At 49.9% G+C, this 11945-nt stretch overlaps 2 pseudogenes; both read right to left on the bottom strand.

Moving 5' to 3' along the window:
• Nucleotides 1–5973: 5973 nt before the first annotated feature.
• On the bottom strand, nt 5974–6105 carry LOC138773686 (U2 spliceosomal RNA; annotated as a pseudogene).
• Nucleotides 6106–7052: 947 nt separating this feature from the next.
• Nucleotides 7053–7253, bottom strand: LOC138773560 (U2 spliceosomal RNA; annotated as a pseudogene).
• Nucleotides 7254–11945: the final 4692 nt, after the last annotated feature.

The following is an 11945-nucleotide window of genomic DNA, read 5'->3' as shown; positions in this document are numbered from 1 at the left end:
ATAAACTGTGACGCAGCACAGTCTCAATAAATAAGACACTACATACTCAGCACCATGGTACAACATACAGCACAGGGCTCCCTACGTTATATACATCATACCCACCGCTACACTAGGCATTCCGCATACCAAACAATCCTAAAACAACAAACAATAAAGCAATAAGCAAGTGATGGGTAAGGGGGGGGGAAAAGAGGGGGGTAGGAAGGGAAATCACAGGCCCGCAGTTTATTGAAGAAACACAAAAACAACGGGGAGAGGGGGAAGGAGAGGGTAATCAAATCCTCTTCTTCATGGTCCGATCTGCCATGATGGAATAGTCTCTGAGCAGGCTGTGGAACCAGCCTGCGGCAGTCCAGAAAGGACATCCTTCTCCTTCTTCAGAATGAGGCGGTTCCTGGCAAGCCACTATACGTCCTTAAAACAGTTCATAAGGCGCCAGGCCTACCGGGTTGAATCATCGCCGAAAATTCCCAGGAACAGGCCGTACAGCACCGCGCAGTGCGTTAGCCTGTTCCTGGGCACACAGTCACTGAGTTCAAGGTCCAGGGGTTCCAACAGGGCCCTGAGCAAAAGGACACTGCCAAAAAGAGGTGCAAAGATGGGTTTTCCTCCACGAAGGGGCACCCGGGGGCACAGTACCGCGTTTTGCACAGGTTGCGGGCATGCATGACTGACCTCAAAGGCAAAAGTCCCCCATGAATGGCCATCCAAGACAAGTCTGGTGACGTTGGTAAACTTCGCCGAAGCCACATAGTCCATACAGAAAAACACTCTCTGCGGTGCCGCCACGGAGCCCTGGAACGAGCTTGAGCTCCATAGAGTCCTGGGCTCGATGAGCTTGTGGACAGTTTTTGGCTTCCACAAGTCTGGCTTGAGTCCCTCAGTTGGTGTTCCCTCACAAACTTGGACGACGCCCCGTAGAACCAGGGTAGTGTTGCCAGTTGTAAGGGTATGGAGCTGTCCCACTTGTCCAGCTCAGACCCCTCCAGAGGGGGAGGAGAACAGGCGATGGACATCGGACCTGCCCGCAGAGGCCAATTTTTCCGTTGCAGAGTCTCCGCACACAGTCACATACAAAGGCTGCACGCAGCAAGGTAGGGATATCCGGAAACACCTTTTCGCCCTTGCGGGGTTCCTTGTACATCCACGGAGCGCTCACTCTGTCCATTTGGAGGCCCCAGATGAAACAAAACACGGTCCTGGTGATGGCCCTGCAGACGGTGACATGGGGGGGGCCAGGCATGTGCGTGTGTTATTTTTTGTACTGGAGCACAGAAGAAACTTGCGTTCCTCAGGACCAATGTTTGCCCTCAATGGTGCGTGTCTGAGGCTCCACAGCCCGATCTTCGTATTTGACCTTAGCCAATCGCTCTTCCCAGGAATTGAGGCCGCGCCTTCCTTTCCCGAACCAGACTCCAAGGATCTTGAGAAGTCCGGTTTTCGATGGTAAACGTGAAGGGGCGGAGGAAGCCAGGTGCCAATCACCGAAGAGTAGAGGCCTCATCGACTTCCCGCAGTTGACTCTTTGCCCCTGAAAGCCTTCCGAACTTCTCGCAGGTCTGGACGAGCTGCCCCGCGTCATCGAAACGCTGGTTCAGCGCAGAAGACGGTCACGTCGTCCATGTACAGCGAGCACCTTGACCTCGTGTCGATCGGGTCCGGGTACGGTGTGATCCCTCGGATCTCTCCGTTCTGCCGTTATAGCCTCCGCGAAGGATTCTTAGAACACAACAAAACAGGAGAGGTGAGAGAGGGCAGCTTGTCTGACCCAGAAAGAACGGAAAGGGGTCAGTCTTCCAGCCGTTACCGTACCTGCTGAAATATCAAAAATACATCACGTTAACAAAAACGACAAAAACATCTCACCAAGTTCTAACCTACGCAGTGCCCGGCCCATGAACTCGTGAGAGACCGGCTTCGAAAGCCTTATCCTTGATCAAGGTGACAGGCCGCGTTGTGCACGGCGGCCCTTTGGATTTGTTATAATGGACAGTGTCCCTCACTAGGGCGAGGCTCACGTCTGCGATCCTGCGGCCGGAATGCCACAGGTCTGGTCCAGATGGACCGACCCGACCGATGACCTTCTTCAGCCGGTTGGCCAGCACCTTGGCTGAGGATCTTGTAGTCCACGTTCAAGAGAGAGATGGGACGCCAATTTTTCAAGTCACATCTCTCCCCCTTCCGCTTATACAGGATCGTGATCATAACCCTCCCTCAACGACGGAGGCATTCTGCCCTCCACCACCATCTCCTCGTACAGCTCCAACAGGTCCGGCAAATGAGATCCCCAGCGCTACATAGAGCTCCGCTGGGAGACCATCACTGCCCGGGGTCCTGCCAGGCCTAAAGGATTTAGCGGCAGAGAGCAGCTCCCCCACCGTCAAGGGGGCGTCCATGGCCGACGCACCTGCGGGATCAACAACGTTAGTGATACCTGACAGGAACTCGTCGGCCACTTCGGAGTCGGTGGTCTTCGGGGCGTAGAGGCTGCGGTAGAAAGCTAGTGACAACCCCCATCCGTCCTCTTTGCCCTTCCGCAAACTTCCGGTCTCATCCCGCAGCTCAGTCAGGGGCGTGTGGCCGGCGTGGAGTTTCCTGAAAAAGAACGAGTTACATTTCTCACCCTTCTCCAGGTTCTCCACCTTGGAACGGAAGACGATTCGCTTGGATTCCTCCTCAAAGTGCCTTTGCAAGCTCTTTTTGGTCTCCTCCAGCTCCTCCTTCACGTCCCAGCCGCACCGAGAAGGTCTTGCAGTGACCGCAGCTCGCGCTGCAGCCTCCTGAAGTCCCTCTTTCTTCCGCACGCCTGTTGACGACTCTTGCCTGAAAGAAACTGCGAAATTGAACCTTAACAAATTCCCACCAATCACTAAACACGCTCCAAACATACATTTATCGTTGCGCCATACGATGTAGGCCTCTCCTAAGCTCCTCCAGAACCCTCCTCCTGAGCCAGTAGAGCACAATTCAGCTTCCAAGAGCCTGGGCCAGATGGGAAACCATGGCCCAGAACCCCTTGAAACAGAATGCCCTGTGGTCAGAGAAGAAGCAGGGAACCATAGAGTGCCTAGTCTGCCTGACTGCTCGAGAGGCAAACACAAAGTCAATCCGAGAACGGAGCGAGCCATCGGGGCGGCTCCATGTATAATTAACAGAGCCGTTTCCCGATGGACCCAACAACGTCCTGCAAGGATGCTTCAGTCACCATCTCGATGAGCAGTTTGATGTGACATCCAACTTGAACAGATGTCCCAGAACTGCGTCCGTCCGCTTCAATGGGGCAGTTGAAGTCCCCACCCAACACTACAGCCCTGGAGGTTGCGAGCTGGGCCCGCAGGGCCTGGAATAGTTCCAGACCGCGCACCCTTCTCAGGAGAGGCATACACATTGATGAGCCTTACGGGCTCCCCCGCCCAAGAGCCGTCTGCAATTAGCAATCTGCCACAGACAAGCTCCTGAACAGAATCAAGTGTAAAGTTGCCTCCCTGATCAGGATGGCGACCCCTGCGGACTTACAGTCGCCCCCGCCGGAACCAGTAGGAGGGACCGTGGGACCACTGCCTGCCAGATGGTTGTAGGGCCTAGAAGAGGACAGAGCACATTCCTGCAACATATACACATCGCACAACTGAGCATTTAAAAACGAAAGAACTGTCTGGAATCTAGACCTATCTCTCATACTCCGCACATTTAAGCTAAAGATGGAAAGATTAGCCATGGGGAGAAAAGAAAAGGGTTAGTCACAGACTCATACGATACCACTCCGGTCGGGCGGATCCTCTTTCTTCGGGGCCCGCCGGCCCGACCATTCCCGTATGCACTCCTCCAGCGCCTCTTTCAGGTGTGCATTCTCTGGGACGTCCTCGAAGTCGAAAGCCTCCGGTTCGTCGACCAGATTCTCCACCAACCTGATCCATGTCGCTTTCCTCCGGGAGGTCATCTTCGCAGACCTCGATGATCTTTTTCTTGAGGTCCTCGCCGATGGGCTGTCCCTCACTTTCCTCTTCCTGTCGGGAACCACTGTGGGGCGACAAGAGGGGGAAAATCCTCCAAGGAGAGAACCACAGCAGCGGGAGGAAAGGTTAGTGCTGCTGGGTTGGGGGAGTGGGGTGGAGGGTGGGGGTAGGGGCGGGGACAGGGGACCCACTGAGGCAATGGGATAGGGGAGGGATTCCTCAGTGGGGGTGGGCGGGGAGGGAGAGGGGGGAGGGGGGGAAGGAGGGGAGGGGGAAGGGGTAGGGAGGGAAGGGGTAGGGAGGGCGGGGGTGGGGGGAGGGTTAGGGGCCGTCGTCCTCTTACCCTCCTTCTTCTTCTTCTCCTTGGGCTTCTGCGCTGCTTGGGCTACGGCCGGCTGCTGGCCGGTCGGAGCTTTGGCAACCACGGATGCCCACGTTCTCTTTTCCCTCTGGGGGCAGGCCCTGTAGCTGTGGTCCGCATGGCCGCAGAGGTTGCAGGTTTTTGCCTTCGGACAGTCCTTGGTCCCATGCCCCGGCACTCGGCAGACTCTACAGGAATCTTCGCTGCAGTCCTTCGCCTGATGACCCTTCTTGCTGCATCTCCTGCAGATCTGCGGCATATCCGGGTAATAGATGAAGCCTGGAGCGTCACCCAAAGAGAAAGCCTGAGGCAGGTGCTGGAAACCGTCGTCCGATGACTCATCCCTGTTGAGCCTCACGACCACCGACCACTTGCCAGTCCAGAATCCAAGGCTGCTCAGGATCTTGGAGGGTTCCTTGACCACTGTGCAGTACCTTGCAAGGAATGTGGCGATGTCCTTGCCTGGGATGTACGGGTTTAAGGATTGAAACCGTCACCCGCCTCTCCTCCCTTTGGATTAAGCAGTTGCTTACAAAGCGAGAGAAAGGGGATTCGGGCCTCGCTGCCTTTACCGCCTCCCAGTACCTCCTGCAGGTGTTGAAGGAGGCAAATGTCACATAGAAGATCCCAGTGAAGAAGAAAATGCTGAGGGTTTCAGCCTTGGAGAAACCCTGGTCCAGGAGCATCTTCTTAGCGAACACATCCTCAGACATGTCCGGCTCTCTACCATCCACCTTCTTCAGTCGCATGGCCACCGTAGTGCGCATCCAGGGCCGCAGTGTAGGGACGCCTGGATCCGCAGCCTTGCTGGTCGTCGGCTGAGCTGGGGCGGCAGAGGAAGAGGCATCCACGACCCGGGCCTCCTGGCTCTTCCTCGCTTCCTTCTGCTGGGTCTTCTTCATCTCCGCTGCTGAAGAGGCCATCGCTTCTCCCGGTCGAGCTCTTTCCTGGTGGGCGGAGCTATGCAGATCCTCGTCGAAGGGGGCGGAGAGATGCAAATCCTCGTCGCCGGCTTCTTCGGGGTTCAGCGTCGTCCTTCTCGGGGTTCCGGGGCGTCTTCGTCGATCGTTCGTCGGCAGGCGGGATCGAAGTGGTTCTCCGGTCAAACCGTCGGGCACAGGACAATCGAGCAGCAGGCCGAGAGGAAGGTTCACTCTCGTTCCTGGGGAATAGCCCTACACCCAATAGCTGCAGTGAGCTTAAGACGAATTAAATCGCCGATGCCCAAAGGCCGAGTGCAGGGGGTACCCCAGGACCTGAGCCGTCAAGTCAAGGCAGTTCAGTAAGACAAGATTTTTGATTGAAAATATCTTTATTACAATCAGTCGTCGTCAGGCATACATAAACTGTGACGCAGCACAGTTCAATAAATAAGACACTACATACTCAGCACCATGGTACAACATACAGCACAGGCTCCCTACGCTATACATCGTACCACCCGCTACACTAGCATTCCCGCATACCTTAACAATCCTAAAACAACAAACAATAAAGCAATACAGACAAGTGATGGGGTAAGGGGGGTGGGAAAGAGGGGGGTAGGGAGGGGGAAATCACAGGCCCGAAGCTTATTGAAAGACGACACAACACAAGGGGAGAGGGGGAAGGAGAGGGTATCAATCCTCTTCTTCCTGGTCCGATCTGTCCATGATGGAATAGTCTCTGAGCAGGCTGTGGACCAGCCTGCGGCAGTCCAGAAAGGACATCCTCTCCTTCTTCAGAATGACAGTTCAGTAAGACAAGATACTACACTTGATCTTAGCCAAAAGGCCGAGAAGCGATGGCCACAACGCTTTCCCGAAAACTCCCCTTCTCGGACACCACGTCCTTCTTGTTAAGGCGAAGCCAGACATACATACCCTATTATGCGCTCCACCCTCTCAGATGGCGGACCGGACGTGCTTTCACACTGCATCTCCTATTGCCTAGCACTGCCTCTGTCTTCCTTTCTGCTCTCAAATCTGAATAGCTCCACCCCCCAATCACACTGCGTCTGCTTCCACCTGATGGATGGCAGACATACACGTCTCTGTCTCTGTCTCCGTCTCTGTCTGGCATACATGACATGCAGCTAGCTCTTTGGCTGGCTGTCTCTGTAGCTGGCTGGCTGTCTCTGTGGCTGGCTGCCTAGCTGGCTAGCTTATTATTAGTACCTACCTACCTACCTACCTATCTATCTATCTATCTATCTATCTATCTAATCTATCCTATCTATCTATCTAATCTATCCTATCTATTCTATCTAATGTATCTAATCTATCTATCAAAGAACATGGAGGGTGAATTCTCCCAGCTGGAGCCGTAGGCAGGCAGCATCAGCAGGATACATCGGCCACCAGGAAATCAAATCCAAAGGAAACGGTTTAATAAACTGCACCTACCTTTCCACCTACCTGCTCGGTCGCTTGACCGGCTGCAACTGAGCTGCTTGTTGTGCTGGCAGCTGTGTATAGCAGCAAAGCCTTGATGACATCACGTCCCGCGATGACATCACCAGCACTGGCCCGGCAGCCAAGTTGTAAACAACTCTGCCAGTTGGTTGCCATGGCAACAGAGGCCAGCAAGTCTTGGACAAACAAACTTTTCGTAGCCACACTCGGGCTAATTTTTCGGGGTCGGTCCACCTGCGCACAACACACTCGAGGGATGTTTCTTGCAACACAGTAGTTTCAGGTGCAGCCGGCTTGTTTCCTTCTTCATTCTTTTGCTCTGTTTTTTGCAAACTCATTAGGGGGTGCACTGAACCTGGAGGCACTGCAATACCAGGTCAATGCCTGGAGAGGACAGAGCAAGCTCTTTTTCCATCTCCCTGTTCTAAAAATCCATTTAATATATGGTCCCCAGATAGGGGACGTATCAGATATTAAACTGATAAGAACAGATTTTTTTTTTTTTTTTTTAAAACCATTCAGATTGGTTAAAACTGATATAAACAGAAAACTGCCCATACCATTCTCTTTAATCCAACCTTTTCATCATCATGGTCTTTTTTCCCATAATTTTACATCAACAAAAAACTTATAATAAAGCCTCCACAAAATTAAACCATAACCAAATCACTTATAATACACCAAAAATCTCCATTTTTTAAACTTCCACACACCTTCCGCGTCCAGGTCACCACCACGCTGTCTGTCCCACAAATATACCACATACAACCTTGACAATATTAATTTCACACATTCATTAACAGACACAAACCTTCTTCTAAACACCCACAAATTTCGCATATCCCACAGACTCTCCATCACACACGCCATAATCAGCCACATCACTCTCTCCTTAATCTTACCAGAAGCACCCATACCAAACATAGCCACTCTCCAGTCTATGAACGTCACCCCAGCCAACTCCTTACACAAACCTCCCACTCCTTTCCATACATCATAAGCATACTGACAGTCCCACATCATATGTCTCACAGTCTCACTAGCTCCACAACCATCCCTCGGACACACCTCATACCTAATCAAGTCACGCCTCTTCTGCACCTGTCTCACTGGCAAAATGTCATGCAGACTCATCCATACCACATCATGTTGTTTTGTTGACATTCCACTCACTCTCATTTTCTTCCAAACAGTCAAAGCCTCATCCGCCCTTAAACCACCAATATTACACACCAATTCTCTCGCTTCAATTCTCCTCATCACTTTCTTTTTGTCTCTAAACTCATCCACAGGCACATCTAGCAAATCCAATTCTATCACCAATTTCTCCACTTTCTTATACCATATCGGACACTTAAAAGCAACAGGCACCCTTGCATCCCTCTCCACCCATTTTAACCCATACAACATCCACCCAGCCATATACCGCACCATGCATCCAGCCTTATTCTCTTTCTCCAGCAACACTACCATAACTTTAATATAACTAATCCCCAAAAAAATCTGAAAATTTGGAAACCCTAGCCCGCCATTCTCACAAGACTTGTACACATCCTCTCTTTTCATCCTCTCCATCTTACTACCCCACAAAAACGTAAAACACAATTTCTCAGCCTTTTTCATATTTCGCACAGCAAACGGGAACACATTCGCACAAAATAACAAAATAGGCAAAATTACCGCTTTTACAATCAAAACTTTCCCAACCAAAGTTAACTGACGCATTCTCCAAAAATTCAACTTACGCTCAATTCGCATCCCACATTCATTCCAACTTTCATTCCCTTTTAGATCGTCATTAAATTGTATCCCCAAATCTTCACCGCGCCTCTTTCACTTTCAACACCGTCCATTCTCACACTCTTATCTCCAAAACACTTAAACACACACTTATCCCAATTGACTTTAAAAGCAGATGCACCACAAAAAACATCCAACCACAATTTAGCCCTATTCATACTTACCATGTTATCACTCACCACCACAATATCATCCATATAACCCAATACTTTTACATTCTTCCCTCCACTCCCCGGAATCAACAAACCTCTCATCACCTTATCCTTTCTAATAATACACATCAACGGCTCAATCACACTCACAAACAATATGGGGGACATAGGGCAACCTTGCCTGACCCCCGACCCCACCCTTATTTTATCACTCAACACCCCATTTATCAAAAACTCACTTGTCACATCCGCATATAAACACTTTACCACATCCACAAAATTCTTCGGAAATCCCATCCTCTCTAACACTTTAAACATAAATTCATGCGACACTCTATCGAAAGCTTTTTCAAAATCCACCATTAAAACCATACACTTCTGTTTCCTATCCATGCAGTCACCAAACAAATCCCTCAACAAAAATAAATTATCAGTCATACTTCTACAGGAATCGCACACACTTGATCCTCCTCTATCACCTGTCCAATCACCTCACGCATACGACCAGACACAATCTTACCAAACACCTTGTAATCCGTGTTTAGCAACGTAATCGGTCTCCAGTTCCCCAAACATTTCTTGTCTCCTTTCTTATAAATCAACACAACTACCCCTTCTTTCATCGACTCACTCATCCTACCATTCTCCCACATATACTGATATACTTTCATCATATCCTCACCCACAATATCCCATGCTTTCACATAAAATTCAACCGGAATCCCATCCTTCCCAGGGGTTTTATTTTTCCTTGCACTCATCACAGCACTTCTAACCTCCTCCAATGCAATATCCTCGCATAACATCTCACCATCACTCTCCTTAATCTCACTCTCCAGACCATTTAACACTTCATCTACCAAATTCTCGTCTATCCATTTACACTCATATAGTTCACCATAAAATGCTTCCACCTCCTTTATCACATCTTTACCATACACACTCACCCCTCCCTTATTTAGCACAACTTCCATATCATTTTTCTTACCACACACTTTCTTAAAGAAAAACCTTGTACACTTCTCATTTTTGTCCAACCACTCCACTTTTGATCTATAAATAATCTCTTTCCCTCTCTTCTCCATACTTTCTTTCAATTCAGTCCTTGCTTCCTCTAACAGATCATCCACATTAACTCCAATCATCCTTAACTTTTGCAACCAATTTATTTTCATATTCAGCTCTTTGTACCTATTTCTTAATATGGCAGCTTTTTGTAGCCCCACTTTCTGAAGAATTTTTTAACCTCCCCCTTCATCCAATCCCACCACCCCAGTATACTCTCAAAATCTTTTTGTCTACTTTTCCACCTAACATAAGCATACTTAAAATCCACCATGATTCTCACATCCTCAAGCAGACTCACATTTAACTTCCATACACCTCTTCCATACAACCCTTCCACATCACATTCAATACAGACTCTCAAACACTCATGATCAGAAAACCCCACTACCTGTTGGGAAAAGGCAGTACATTTTACATTTTTAGAAAAAAAACCAATAATCTATGCGAGACTCCACCCCACCTCTGTCAGCCTTATAGGTCGCAGGTGGTGACCTGCCCAAGCACTCCACAGCCGCATCCAATAAAGCAAAATCAGAAACCAGATTTTTTAACCTCCTCCCTGTCCCATCCACCTTAGATCCCTCCACAACGCAGTTGAAATCCCCTGCCAAAATGGTGGGAGTCCTCCCAGGCAAAAACAAACACAATTTTTCAAACAATTTTGCCCTATCTTCCCTTTGTGTATAACTATATACATTAAACACCCTCACCCGCACACCCCTATACAACACCACTGCCATTACACACCTCCCCACCTCCACCACAGTATAACTTTCTAAACTTATCTCTCTACTACCCAGCAATATCCCAACCCCATCGTTCTTGTTTTTGTCTGACCCTGACCACACATGCTGACCATGCGGCCAGTCCCGGTCAGACAATGGCTCCGAAATGCCACATTCCTGCAGGCAGTATATTTCTGCTCCTAGACTCTTTACAAAGTCCAGGACAGCCGCTCTCCTTGCTTTGGATCCAATCTGCCTAACATTCAAGGATACGACATTACATGCAACTTTGGAGCCCATATTTTAACCCGGCACGCGAGTGGGCTGTACACACCCCATCTCTCCTTCATCCTACACCGTCTGGACTTCGGTAGCCGCATGTGAAGGCCGAAGTCCCGGCTTCTTCTAAAAAAGCCACGTCCGCAGGAATAGCCGATAAAGGGTACACAGCTTCTCGCCCAGGACTCGCACCACCCTCACTGGCCGGAGATAGCGCAGTCCTGGGTCTTTTAGGGGCTACCTCCAACACCTCTTCCAAGGGTCTGGAGTTGGAAAAATCACCCTGGCCTCCATTGCCTTCTTGTTCCATGGAGCTCTCGCTCCATGAAACGGCGGGAGTCTCTGGCACAGAACCCTCCACCTCCCCTTCAACTTGCACACAAACACCATGAGGAAGCACCTCTTCCACCTGTGCCACCTCCATTGTGACTGTGTCTTCCACCACCGACGGCAATCCCAACAGGGTCACTTTAGGTACCCCCTGAGGGCGCCCACCACCAACCACCTCAGCAAAGGATTTTTTTGCACGCATGGGGCAATCTTTGAAGATATGACCAACCTTCCCACAGAGGTTACACGCAATGGGGTTGTCACAATCCCGGGCTGGATGCCCCGGCTGCCCACAGCGGCCACACCTTATCTCTTCCTTACAGTCTTCCGCAATATGCCCAAAGCCCTTACATTTACGGCAGAACCTGGGAGCTCCAGGAAAAAACAAATATCCACGGTCTCTCCCAATGGCAAAGTTAAGTGGAGGGTACTTCATACCACCTGGACTCTGCGGGTCCTCATGGAAAGTGACAAAGTACTTGTACTTTCCTGTCCATAACCCCTCACTATTATTCACCTTGTGCGAAAAGCTGACACAGGCACAATAGTTTTTCAAAAACACATCAATGTCATATCTGGGCACATGAGGGTTGTATAAGAAGACCACAAGCGGGATTGCCCCTCCGCTATACAAGATGGTGAAAGTCAATCCATCCAAATCAGGATTATCAAGATTTTCTTGCAAGTTACGGTACAAATTATGGCAGTGACCAATATTGGTTAGGACCAACACATACTTTCCCTTTTTAGGGTCTTGCAAACATAGAATATCATCTCGTTTTACCTTTAGTATTTCAGTCAGAACTTCGCACACCAGAACTTTCAGGGTAAAGCGGTTTTCCATCTCCTCCGACACATCTATACGAAATCCGTTTTTG

The sequence above is a fragment of the Dendropsophus ebraccatus genome, chromosome 14, assembly GCF_027789765.1.
Source record: "Dendropsophus ebraccatus isolate aDenEbr1 chromosome 14, aDenEbr1.pat, whole genome shotgun sequence".
Taxonomy (NCBI): domain Eukaryota; kingdom Metazoa; phylum Chordata; class Amphibia; order Anura; family Hylidae; genus Dendropsophus; species Dendropsophus ebraccatus.
The sequence above is the reverse complement of the archived record's forward strand: the minus strand, read 5'-3'. Positions and strand labels throughout refer to the sequence as shown.